At 27.2% G+C, this 14,708-nt stretch overlaps 1 non-coding gene across 1 annotated transcript; it reads right to left on the bottom strand.

The window, feature by feature from the left end:
- Window positions 1-288: 288 nt before the first annotated feature.
- N0V89_012665 lies at window positions 289-361 on the bottom strand. The gene has a single exon. It is a non-coding gene; the product is annotated as a tRNA-Val (tRNA).
- Between the last annotated feature and the right edge of the window lie 14,347 nt (window positions 362-14,708).

Genomic DNA, 14,708 nt, shown 5'->3' with positions numbered 1-14,708 from the left:
ATAAACTTATTTAAAAAGGAACATTCCCACACACAAATCTACTACATAAAAAAAAATATTTTGTTAAAGTAAAATTTTAAATACCACTTTATTTTGCCCATATAAATTGTATATGCTATTTTTAATCTATATACTAAATAGATTAAAAACATTTTTTCTTTAAAACAATGATTTATTAAAAATACTATTCTGTGCAAGTACTAAAGGTAATGATATATCAATGGTTAATACTTAAGCATTAGAACGATTTAGCTTAATACTCATATTTGTAGCTATAATAATAACAAATAATAAATAAGTGATTCGAACACTTAACCTGCCGCGTGTAAAACGGATGCTCTACCAGTTGAGCTAATTTATTTTTTTTTTCTACCAATTGAGCTAATTTACTATTACAAAGTACTTTGAGTTATTGACAAGTTTTTCTGTTAAAGTTATAACTATACAATTTAATATGGCAAATAAAAATATCATAAAAATGATTCTTAAATATATATAGTTATTACGCTATAATATAATTACGATATAATATATTTACTATACTTTTTATATAAGATATTTATGCAAGACTATATCGTGGATATTCCTCCTATAAGATTAGAGGTTATTTATTTATTTTTCTATTTAATTCTGTTAAAATTACAGAATTATCAATCTTTTTTTAACGATAGAATTATCTGCATCAGCTATAATAGCTGTGTTTTTCTTAACTTTGTTAATAGCAGTAAAGAAGTGAATTTTATCTTCATGTGATAAAACATTATTATCTTTAATATAGTTCTTCATTACCTTACATTGTAAATTGGTGTTTTCCCTCACCTTGTTAACATGTTTAACTTTATCCTTTCAAAACTTTTCAGGGTTTGATTCTAGTAAATCTTTATCAGGTGCGTGCAGATCATTACGCATTATTTCAAATAAACTGTCTACAACAGGCTTTACATCATTAAATTCCCTAAATTCCCTTAATGAACGAAAATTAGCTATTAAATTAAGATAATTTGGTATATGTTGTTGTTGAGCTTCAGAACTTAACCCTTGTAAAAGATCTATTTGGACCTTAATTTCTTTTTTTTATAATTTTTAATCTTTCTTGATTAATGGTATTAATATTTCCTTTTAGCTCATTCAGTAAATTATCTAGTTTACTAAAATCCAGCGGGGGAAGAGATACCTCTTCCACTTTGTTCTGGGAGAATGTAGTATCTAGATTAGTTTTAGGTGCGCTAGATCCCAAACCATCATTATTGTTGTCCGACTTAAAATTTATATCTAATTCATTGGTATTAAATACAACAGGGTGCTCATCTACAATCATAGCGAATTGTTTATTATCAAATATATTGAATATCATTTCAATAGTAATTTTACTTGCTATAGATAAAAATGAACTAATACCAGTTGCAGATGAAAATAGCACAGGATGTAATAGTAAAGGTGTATTTACACCATACTTAATAGCAAAATACCTTACAACATTTCCTATTACTATAGATGATACCACTATACAAAGGGTCTTCTTAGTAAATAATTTGCTAAGAAGATATGTAATGTAACGCCTGGAAAATAAAATAGAAGTGACTCCTTTTATTCTCAAATAAAAGGACTTCATACCTAAGAAAAAACCAGGCCCACTTTCTAGTAGAGCGACTGGTGAGGGTTCCCCCAGAAAAATTTTTGAACCAGGTGCCTCTTTACTATGATATGTTAATGTTTGTTTGCTATCTATAGTTAATGCATTTTTACCTAATTCAAATATAAATCCCAAGGTTAGTAACACGAAAAAAATCATCATTACTGCTAAGCCATAAATATCATTATTATACCCACTTACACTATATGGATAAACTAATAATATTTCTAAGTCAAATAAAAGGAATAAGAGACCAAATATGAAAAAGGATACACTAAATTGTGTTCTATTTTGTCCTAAAAAAGAATGAAACCCACATTCGAACACACTATCTTTTTCTTGATAAGGATTGTGGGGTGCTAATAGTAAATTTACGAATAATAAAATAAAAGATAATATAGGTATAAATATAATAAAAAAGGTTGTTGATGTCATTTAAATATTAAAAAAGATTAGAGCTAATATATTAGACATATTTAATAAACTTTCAGGGATAAATATAAATAATGTTATTATTAATGTTATAATGGATACAGTTAAACTCAAGGAACTTGATAAGACTATGTTATGCATTTTAATATTTACTTTTTTAATGGTAATATCTTTTTCAGTGATTAAACTCTCTGCTTTAAAATCAGTTAGTTCATTGTTTAATTCGTAATCAGGTTTATAAAAGAATATCTGTTTTATAATTGCTAGATAATATACCGCACTAATAACACTAGTTAATATAGCAACAAGTGACATGAAAATGTATCCATTGTCAATAGCTGCACTTAAAATCATCTGTTTACCAAAAAAACCAATTAATGGTGGTATTCCTGCAAAAGAAAATAAAGTTATAGCTAAACTTAGGGATAATACAGGGTTTATGTAATAATAACCTTTTAATTGATCAATAAGTTGAATTGGAGAGTTATCAATATCCTTTAGGTTATCAATATCCTTTAGATTATCATTATTATCATTTTCCTTTTTATCTTCTGTAGCCTTAACTTTATACACGTAACAGTATAAAGAATAACCTATCGCTATTATTAATACAAAAGCATTTAAGTTAGAAATAGAATATTGTATTAAATAAAACATAAATGCTTGTGTTGATTCTACTGTGTGTATACTTAAACCTAATAATATAAATCCGACGTGAGATATAGTACTAAAGGCATATAATCTTTTTATTCTCTTTTGTGTTAATCCTACAATAGTTCCTATGATTAAAGATAAGAGAGAGCTGATTAATAAACTCATAGTTCAACTAAAATCAGAGTCAAAAAAGGATTTGCTTGTGTAGTGTACCAATTCCAATAAGAAAATAAAAATAGAAATTTTGGCAATAATAGCAACAAAAGTTGTAACAACAGTTGGTATTGCATCATAAACATCAGGACTTCAAAAATGGAATGGAGCAGCTGAAACTTTAAATAAAAATCCTACAGCCATAAATAGTAAACTGATATCTATATAGTAGGATTCGTATCAATATAGTAAGCTAGATAAGTTTTCCAGTCCTACTACACTTAGATTTGAATATTCATTTCAACTTATTTTATGTATACTAGTAATAATATATAGACTGTCTAAGTTCGTAGTACCTGTATTTGCATACAGTAAACCTGTACTTAAAAGTATAAAACAGGACGATAAACCACCCAGTAAAAAGTACATAAGACCCCCTGATGTTGCGGGTTCTGAATCTCTATAGATAGTAGATAGAAGGTACAACCCATAACTTTGTAATTCTATCGCTAAAAAGATAGATACTAAATCACTAGTAGATACTAAAAAAATACCCCCAGTAACAATAAATAAAATGATTAAAGAATACTCTATAATCTTGTATTGTTCTCCCATTTTGTTTAATATAACAGTTTGATAATAAATAAGTTTAGTAAATAGTATTTTATCCATAGAACTATATTCTCTAAGTCAAACTTTTCTAGGGTAAAAAGATGTTAATAATAATACTGCCGCACTAATTAACATTATAAATATTTGAAATATAGAAGTAATGGATGTAGCATGAAATAATCCGCCAAAATTCCTATACCTTTATTTAAAAATAAAAAGTTTAAGTTATCATATGAAATTAGAGAAGCGATAACTAAGATAGTTATTGTCGCTCTTGAGTACAGAATTGATTTATCTCGTCTTAATGTAATAGAATTAGATAATATTAATATAATTAGTGATAGAATTAACATTTTTTTTGGTTTAATTTTTTTTTATTATTTTTAGTTTAAACTAAAAAATTTATAGTTAAATATAATTATTTTTCTTTACATTACTTTAAAATATAGTATATTTGGAAACTTAAATATTTAAGTTTAAGATCCTCAATAATATATCGATACAAATAAAAATAATCATACAACATCAACAAAATGTCAATAAAGTATACCAGCTTCTAATCCTAGATGATGGTTATTTGTTAAATGATATGCTAATAGACGTCACAGACCTACAGCTAAAAATGCTGTACCTATCATTACATGTAATCCATGGACTTTTTACAGTAAAAGAATTAGAATTCCTTCACTCCCATTTTTATAAAATGGTCTAGACTATGTCATCAACTAAATAAAATATTTAATTGTAGGGTTTTAAGGTAAGATCCTTTGTTTATAACAAACAAACTTACTAGTCGTTGAACCTTTATAAATATGACTCCCTCCCCATAATCTTTTCTTCTAGAAGGGAATATCTTTATACTTGGCTGCATATTGTATTATATATTTAATAGTTTTATGCAATTTACCCTATTTTCTATTCTATTTACTCTAAAAGAAATTGTTTATTCTTTGTCTTATATTTATTTTAATTTTCTTTGTTAATTTAATTTTGTAAATTTAGAATCGTTATATATTTATCTATGCTTTAAACCTATTTGTATTATTAATAGCAAGAGATTTATACTTTTAAATGGAATAAATTTTAAGTTTCTTTGTTTTTTAATTAAATCAAATAAATAGAATAGGGGCTCCATAATTAACCCTGTTCCAAAGTAAAAACATGATCCAAAAGCTCCGTCTGAAATAATAAATGATGATACTGAGTATTCCACACCCTGTAAACCTGTAAATATTACTGCTAATATTATAGTATATAGTAAACCATATAAAGCTTTACCTCTCTTTCCATTAATTAAAAAATGATGTCCATATGTAACAGTAAACCCTGAAGAAAGTAAAATTACTGTATTTACTAATGGTAATTCGAAAGGATCTATAGCTTCTATACCTAAAGGAGGTCACATAGCACCTAATTCAACTGCAGGTGAAAGAGCACTATGGAAAAATGTTCAAAATATAGCTAAGAAAAATAAAGCTTCACTTACTATAAATAAACCTACCCCTAGGTTTAATCCTCTCTGTACAGCAAGAGTGTGGTTACCTATATAAGTACCCTCTGCTATAATATCTCTAAATCAGAATGACATAGATAATACTAAAGATGTAATACTTAAAAGTAAATTATATTCTGCATAAGCAAATCCATGGAAGGATAAAACTGCTGATGTAGTAAGACTTAATAAACTAATCTGTATAAAGAGGTCATGGTGAAGGAGATACTAAATGAAAAGGATGAGCTTGAAAATTACTCCTGTTTAAGTTTAACATTATATATATATATAATTTCATAATCCACTATTCTTATTTATAAAAACTAAAAAAAAACTTTTTTATCTCTAAGATTTTTTAGATGTCTCATACATCAAAATTAACCAAAAATTTTGATGTGTGTGTGTAAGACATTTTTAAATGCCTACTATATATTATTATAAAATATTATATTTATTAATATAAAAGATATTATCTCTTGTAATACTCCTGTATTATAAGAGATATGAAGGAGTTGAACCTTATATTTATGATCTGGAACCAAAATGCATAGTCTTATGCAACATACCCCCCCCCCTTTTTTTATATTTTTATATTTTAATACTCAAGCTATGTTTATAAATAATTCATTTTATTTTGGTTTTAAGGGGCTTTAGACAAAAAGGTTTTAATCTCCAAAAGCTCTTCTCCCCATTACATTATAACATTATTTATAATGCAATTTTCCAGTCAGGTGTCAACTCATAAACTGGGATTTGTTATACTAGAGAGAAAAAGAAGGGTTTTTACATCTTTTCTCATAAAATAGGCTTTAAAACCTACCCCTTTTTCTATAAAAATATAACAAGTTTATTAACCTAATCTTTTTATTAAATTTTAACATAACATTTGCATTTCGTTTTTCTTATTAAGAAAAACACAGTACCCGTTAACAGATAGAGTTACTGTAGAGTAGACCGTTTAACTCATAAATACTAATGTTTGTATAATTCATTCAATCTCCTAAATTCCTGTATTTGATCAGATAATTGAGAAACATGCTCAGGATTTTCTGCTTTAACTTTAGATAGTTGTAGTCCCTTCTGTAGTAAAGTGTTTATTTCTTGACCTCTTGTTGTTATAAGACGATCAATTATACCTAACCTCGTACTAATTTTGTTAGCTTCAACATCTGACATACTGTTAGGAACATCTATACTCATATACCTGCTGTATCAGTAATTACATTAACCCCTGTTTTAACAACTGTAGTATCAAACTGACCAATAAAATTAGATAGCTGTGGTAACAATTTACCTACTTCTGATACTATATCTAATAAACCCGTATCAGAATGTAAGGCTACAGTTGCAAAGGAATGAGGCTTAGGTAAATTAGAATTGAAGTAATAAAATTTAAATGGATTCATATTTAATATACTAAATCCTGAAAAGATAGAAGATTTATTTATCTTACTGATGGCAAAACCGGGTTAGATTTGTTATTAAGATCAATAAAAGTATTTTCAACTAGAGTAACACCATACATTACTATAGAAAAATATAGGAAATAAATAACAGTAGATATTTGACCAAACTCTATGAATGGTGATTCAACGTGTTTAGCCCCTAATTGCATTAAAATTAAGAAATTAGCTACAAAGATAAAGAAAGCTATTTTACTTAAAGGTCTAAACTGCATTCCTCTAGATCTACTTACATCTGATAGGTAATAACAGTAAGATAAGAATAGCAGAAAACATAGCAATAACTCCTAATAATTTATTAGGTATAGATCTTAATATAGCATAGAAAGGTAAAAGATATCACTCTGGCACAATAGCAGCTGGTGTTTGCATAGGATTTGCCATTACATAGTTTTCTGAATCTCCTAGCACATTAGGCATAAAGAACACAAATAAAGATAATACGAATATAAATAAGAATACTGTAATAAGATCTTTAAATAAGTAGTATGGTGCCATAGATATTCTGTCATAATTACCTGATAAACCTAAAGGATTACCTGATCCAGCTGTGTCATGTAATACTATTAAATGCATAAGTGCTAAAGCGGCTAATACGAAAGGTAGTACAAAGTGTAGTGAAAAGAATCTATTTAAAGTAGCATTGTTTACAGAAAACCCTCCTCAAATAAATTCTACAATATCTTGTCCTACTCAAGGGATGGCACTCATAAGATTAGTAATAACTGTTGCACCTCAGGGCTCATTTGACCGTATGGTAATACATACAAATATACTTAATATAAATTAAAAGACATTTATAAAAAGCTAGAATAACTTTGAATTCGTATATTCTATTAGTCATATTATATAACTAATTATTCCGACTGTGCATTAAGCATCATTTCAGATACCCATTAGTGACCCAGCCTGTAGCGATCATATAAATAACCGACGATCTCTAACTCTTAGTTCTATATTTTATTAAGGTTAGCCTTTATCTAAATAAAACAAAACTAACAATTCTTTGATCGTATTCACTAACATTGCCAAAGAAATATAAACATTTCTTCAATAACCCTGTCGGGCTATTCTACTTTACTTTTTATTTTTTCTTATAAATTGCATAAAAAATTTTACTCGTAGGACTATAATTTCAAAACAAATCTACAACAATTTTTAAACATATTTAATAATTCAACGTCTTCTTAATATTTTTTTTTGTGTTTGCAAAGCCCGAGTTATGGTTTTTGAAGAACAACCTAAAGATTTAGATGCCTCTGTTATACTAGGAAATTCACCATACACTGTATAGTCCATGTTATAAACAAGTATAGCTTTAGAATTTTTTTTTATGTTTTGAATACTCTTATCTGAATAAATAGGTTTTATTCTATTTAAAGCAGATTGTTTCATTGCTTCAATAGTACTAGGAGAAAGGCTTTTACCTTTATTTAAACTACCTATAGCTAATCTACGCTCTTCACTATAATTAGCTTTCATATTTAATCTAGTAGTTTCATTATGTTTATAACCAAAACTTGAACCCGCCTCAGTCAATATGTTATAATTTGGTAATAAAGATTTTAAGTAAAAGTCTTCCAAATCCAACAATTTTTTATTGTTTTCTTTATCAACTATATCAGGGAACAATTCTAAGACTATAAATGCAAAAGAAGATATACCATGTTTCTTTACTGCATTCTTAACTACTTTACTACCATTAAAATTAAATAAATGGTTAGAAAATCTAGCATAGAATTTACTAGTTGAAGCCGATCCTATATAATAATCAAAAGTAACTTTATTTAATATTAAATAAATACCACTAAGACCACGAGTATCATTCAAAACTCTAGATTTAACAGTTTTATCTAATAGATCTTCATATATAAAAATAGGATTAAGATTTTTTTCAGACATGAATTTAGTTAACTCCTCACTAACTAATCTCCGCGGGGATGCCACAGAAAAATGTCTTCTACCTATTGTATTTGATTTATTTACATTTGTAGAAATACCAGGTCTATAATAAGAGTTGAATTTGTTTACATTGTTGTTTTTGTTGTTATGTTTGAATTGAAACCATTTTGGGCTATTTGACAAACCCAGGAATGCTGTAGCCATCATTAAAATAAATATAACAGTACCAATAGTTCATACTAGAGTTCTTGGTGCTCTGTATGACCCATAGTACATACCTCTTCCTATGTGTAAATAAACTATGAAGAAAAATGCTGAAGCTGTATTACTATGTAAATAACGAATTAATCATCCATTATTTACATCTCTCATAATATGCTCAACACTGTTAAATGCTTCTGCTACACTAGGGTTGTAATGCATTGCTAAAGTTACACCTGTTATAATCTGTATAATTAAACAAACTGCCAATAAAGAACCAAAGTTTCATAAGTAACTTAAATTTATAGGTTGTGGTGCATCAATTACGTAAGAATTAGCTAATCTTAATATGGGGTGACTTTTTAATAATCTCATTTTTCATTTATTGTTTAATGCTTTTTTTTTTTTATATAGTATAAAATTATGATTTACACTAATATGCTTATCTGATCTATATAAATATTATTAATAATTTTAAATATTTAAATTAAGTGTAAATCATAAAGGTGTATTGTTTTAATTTTTTATAAATTAATGTTTTTATTTTATGTAATTTTTAATGTATAAGATACCTGAAAATATCTTACACACTATATATTAATATAAGATATATCTTACTTTTTAAAAGAATATTTAATTGATTTAGATATATTAAATAATAATGTATTAGTATTTTTTATACAAGAGTCAAGGGAGTTGCACCCTTAAGAACAGTTATCCAACCATAATTATTCCTCTACTAGTACTCTTTTTTTTTCTTTCAAAGTTAATACTATACAACCTACCATCGCTAAATATAGTATAATATCTGTTTTAAATATAGATTGTTACTATACATTTAAAATACAGTAAACTTATAAAAAAAAGCATAGTAATTTACTTTAACAAACTTTAATTAATGTAATTCTAATGCATCTTTTATATAAGAACATGATAAAACCACAAATACTTGTGATTGTATAAAGGCAATACCCAATTCAAGACCAGAAAATGCAATTATAAATGCTAATGGTAACAGCCCTAATAGGAAGAAAATGAACCCAGAACTCATAATATTATATGTGAATCCACTTAAAATGTTTAATAACATATGACCTGATAGTCGCTCACAAATTTATCCTTTCTTTAAAGGTTTATATAAACTTTGTCTCTTTATTTAAAAGTGTATATATTTTATCCTTTCTTAAAGGTGTTTTAAAATAAACTTTCGTACAAAAAAATATAAGGATAGGCTAATGTGATATCTTTAATCTTGATTTACTTAATTTCTTCCAAGAACCGGATTTCCCGGCGACTAGAGTACACCTTACCATTATTTTAATATAATGGAAGAACCGTCTACTCGTTGCTCTTTTACAGAAAATAAAAATAAAATGACTTTTTGTATTCTGATTTAGATCCGCGATCACCCATTACTATTACTAGTATCTCTAATGATCTTACTATACCCTTCGTGATTAGCGAGGCCAGATAAGAAGTTTCCGTCTTATCCTTAGTTATTAGAGCTTTAGGGCTTCCCCGGAGTTTGGTTCTTTTACACAATAAGTCTGAGGCACCTAATCTCGTCTTTTTATGTTTGCTGCTAATCTAAGACCTAAAGAAACATTTCTAGCTAAATATGAAATGAACTCTATTAACACTAAAAGAGGTAGTAATCCTAAAGGACATCCTGCTGGAACAAATAAAGAAAAGAATTTTAACCCATGTTCTTTGAACCCTAGTACAGTAGCACCTAATACTACTGTGAAACTAAGTGAAAATGTTAAGATAAAATGAGATGTTGATGCAAAACTATATGGTATCATTCCAATAAGATTGTTAATTAAAATGAAAATAAATAATGCATACATAAATGGGAAATAAACTTGCCCATTTTTATTATTAATTTGGTTTATTACTATACTATGTATAGTAGCATATAATGTTTCTTGACTTAAAGATCACTTGTTAGGAGTAATTACTGAATGGTTTGTAGCTAAAATACTAAAGTAAAACGCTAAAAAGGCAGCTATAGTCATATATAGACCTATGTTTGTAATTGATAAATTAATATTCGCTAATAAAGGTGTATCTACACTAAATAGATTTCTTATTTCAAATTGATCAAGGGGACTTATAATATAGTTAAACATGTTTAGTTATTTATTTTTACTACAAGTATAAAATATAGTTTAGTTATTCTAAAAGAAAAATAGAATGGTAAATTACTTATGGTTTAGCTATTGTAAATGGTAAAATAATTTATTATTGTTGCATAAGATTACTTAAAAAAATATTATCTCATACATACTATACATTTGTATACTTTTTTTTTAGTTTAAGGTATCTACGCTAGATTGCAAATATGATATAAAGACAATTTACCATTAGAAAAATAAATGAGTATTTATAATATAAAAGATGGTTTGTAGATTATTTATCGTAAATTACATTAAGATATGTCTAAATTTTCAAGTATAGAATATCTCTATATTCTATTAAAAGATATTATATATAATTAACAATTAACTCTACCTTCTGCAGGGTTTATTTAAAAATACCATATGAGGTTTTTTCACTTGAACAGGGAAACCTTAAAGAATTAGCGAAAGGGAAAGAGACATCGGTATGCTATACTATTAAAAAATAAAATATTTTTTTTTACTCTTATTTAGCTAAAGTTAGATTTAGGTTAAATTTACATGTTTATAGATTAAAAACATAGGGGGTGAAGGAATCGAACCTTTATAAACATAGAAAAATTTATACCATATACCCCCCTTTTTTTCATTAAATAATTAATGTAAAACCAGAAAAATTTAATAAAATTAAATGGGTACACTAGTTAACTGGTGTACCACAAACACAACAACACTTACCAGGTATCACTCATACTGTTTGACCTCTTTCTAAACAGGCAGGACATCTTCTCCCAGGTACAGGGTCAGATGGTTCTCCAAAGGAATCAATACCAGAAGAGTTTCCAGTCTCGGGTCAATCTTTAACATCAAAGAGATTTTCTCAAGTTTCTGGTCCAGTACAATCAATGATATTAAGATCAAGTGAATAAATTAATGTAGTAACCGAGTAATGAATAGCGTCTAATATAACTGCAGGGTATATACCAAAAATAACGGTAGGCACTACTAAAGTTAATAATAAACATAAACTCTCTTTTATTTAAATCTGGTATATTAATTGTAAACATTCTTGAATATGCCCCTCCAAAGCTTATTTTTTGGTACATATACATAGTATATGCTGCTGAAAAGACTATAGAAGAACTAGCAAATACACCAAACAATGAGGATCTTTCAAATACTCCGTAAAGTGATAAAAACTCTCCTATGAAATTTAAAGATAAGGGAGCACCACAATTAGCAAGACATAATATAAAGAAGAATATTGCAAATAACGGCATTATTTGAGCCATTCCCCTATAAAAAGCTATTAATCTTGTATGTGATCTGTCATATAATATACCACCTGCACATATAAATAGCCCAGGTGAAACCAATCCATGTGCTAGTCCTAAATTAATACCTCCTTCTATCCCTTGTAAACTATTACTAAATACCCCTAAAAGATAAACTGCTGCATGAGAAACTGAACTATAAGCTATCAGTTCTTTAACGTCAATTGTTCTTAAAGTACTAAGACTAGCATAGATTATCGTAATAACACCTATTAAATAAATTATATAAGTATACTCCATATAAGCCTTAGGTAATACCGGTAATATTAATCTAAAGATACCATATAAACTTAGTTTAAGAACAATAGCAGCTAGAATAATACTTCCTCCTAAAGGTGATTCAACGTGAGCTTTCAATAGTCAAGTATTTAAAAAAATTGTGGGTGTTTTAACTGCAAAAGCTATAAATATACCATAAAACAGGAAAAGTTGTGTTAAATAAACGAAATTCCCTTTGAAAAGAGTATCAAAATCTGTAGTACTCATAATAGATGACATAGCCAATATAGATAGTAATAAAAATAGAGAACCTAACAATGTATATAAAAATAAATAAAAACTCGCTTTTACTCTATTATCTGACCCAAAAATACCAATTAATATGAATAAAGGTGGTAATATACTTTCAAAGAATATATAGAAAAGTAAAATATCTAATACCAAGAAAACTGCTAATAATAAAGTTTCTAATAATAGTATATATTATTACATAAGACTCTACATCTTTTGAAATAGATGTTCAATTAGATAATAAAGATATAGGGATAATTATTGTAGTTAGTAATACAAAATAGATAGATAAACCGTCTACACCTAAATAAAAATCAAAATAACTTATTTCATGGTATTCTTGTACAAACTGAAATTGATTTGTACTAAAGTCAAATAAAATGAAAATAATTAAAGAAATGAATAAATTAACTATAGAGGTAGTTAGAGCTATTAATTTAACATTTTTAATGAAACTCCATTCTCTTTATTCACTAATATTGCAACTACACCAAAAATCGGAATTAAAAGTAAAGATAATAATAACATTTATAATAAAAAAAAGGATAAGTACCTCTCTATGGAGTATTGTATAGCCTATTATTGCATATATAATCTAACATATAAATACTCCATAAGTATAAACATATAATCTATATGTTAATATTTAATTCACACCATAAATATATTAAGGTAAAAAAGCGTAATTCTATTCTTTATTTCTTTTAGTGTTGTTATCTAAAATTCGAATTTAGATATATAATTTAGGTACTTTTTGTTCTACCGTTAAACTAATAAGAGTTTTTTATTTTATATAAAAAACCTTAAAGATGGAAGATTCTTGTACAAGTTTTTTATATCTTTTTTTTTATTGGGCTTTAATCTTTATAAAGTTTAACCTTTAAAAAAGCTTCTCCCTTACAAACCAGGTTGCGGCTGGTATGCAATTTTCCAATTAGATGTCAACTCATAAACTGGGGTTTGTTATACTAGAGAGAAAAGGAAGGATTTTTACATCTTTTCTCATAAAATAGGTTTAAGACCTACCTTTTTCTAAATATAACAAGTTTTAACGTAGTATACATTATAAAAGATAGTATAACCTATAACACAGGAATATTACAAGGTATAATATCAAAACTATATAAGATACAAGGGACTAGTATAATGAATGCAATAACTATAGGTAATAAGACTGTTCAACAATATGACATTAATTGGTCATATCTTATACGTGGAAATGAGGCTCTCGCCCAGATGAAAGTAAAAATCATAATACAAGCTTTTACACCTATAACTAAACCACTTACTAATGTTCCTATTACTGTACTATAATTATCAAAGTTAATAACATTAAAATTAGATTCATTATCTGTTAAAGACATATAACTATCACCAGCAATATTTTGTAATAACAATAAATATGGATAAAGGAAATAGTTAAAGTCAAAAAGATAACCACCTAAAAATAAAATACTGTTTAAAATACAAATAAGTACAATACTAGCATATTCAGCTAAAAAGAAAAATACAAAAATAACAGCTGAATGTTCAGTCATAAACCCACTAACTAATTCTGATTCAGCCTCTGCCAAATCAAAGGGTGCTCTGTTTGTTTCTGCAATAGATCCTATAAAGAACACAAGGAATATAGGAAATAAAGGTATTATATATCAAATAGCTCTTTGAGCTTCTATAATAACAGTTATGTCTAAACTACCTGCTAATAACACTACAAGAAGAATAGCAGAACTTAATATTAATTCATAGCTAATTAATTGAGCTGTACTCCTTAAAGAACCTAAAAAAGCATATTTAGAATTAGCAGATCATCCTGCTAATAATATTCCATATGTAGCTAAGGAAGACATAGCTAAAAGATATAGTATACCAATATTGTAATCTAGTATCATTAAACCAGGACCATATGGTATAACAGCATAACCTAATAATGAAAATATTAAAGTTATAATAGGACCAAGAAAAAATAAAAATATATTCGCTTGTGTAGGAGAAACATATTCTTTTAATAAAAGTTTAAGGGCATCTGCAAAAGCTTGAAGTAGACCGTATCAACCAACTGCATTGGGCCCTACTCTTCTTTGCATACTAGCCATTGTTTTTCTTTCTGCTATGGTTATAAAAGCTACGGTTAATAATACAGGCACGGTAATAGCTAATACCTCCAGAATGGACATAATTGTTTGTAAATATAACATCGTT

This window comes from Didymosphaeria variabile (assembly GCF_027946475.1).
Source record: "Didymosphaeria variabile strain IMI 356815 chromosome Unknown scaffold_11, whole genome shotgun sequence".
NCBI classification, from domain to species: domain Eukaryota; kingdom Fungi; phylum Ascomycota; class Dothideomycetes; order Pleosporales; family Didymosphaeriaceae; genus Didymosphaeria; species Didymosphaeria variabile.
This window is presented reverse-complemented; position numbering and strand designations above follow the sequence as displayed.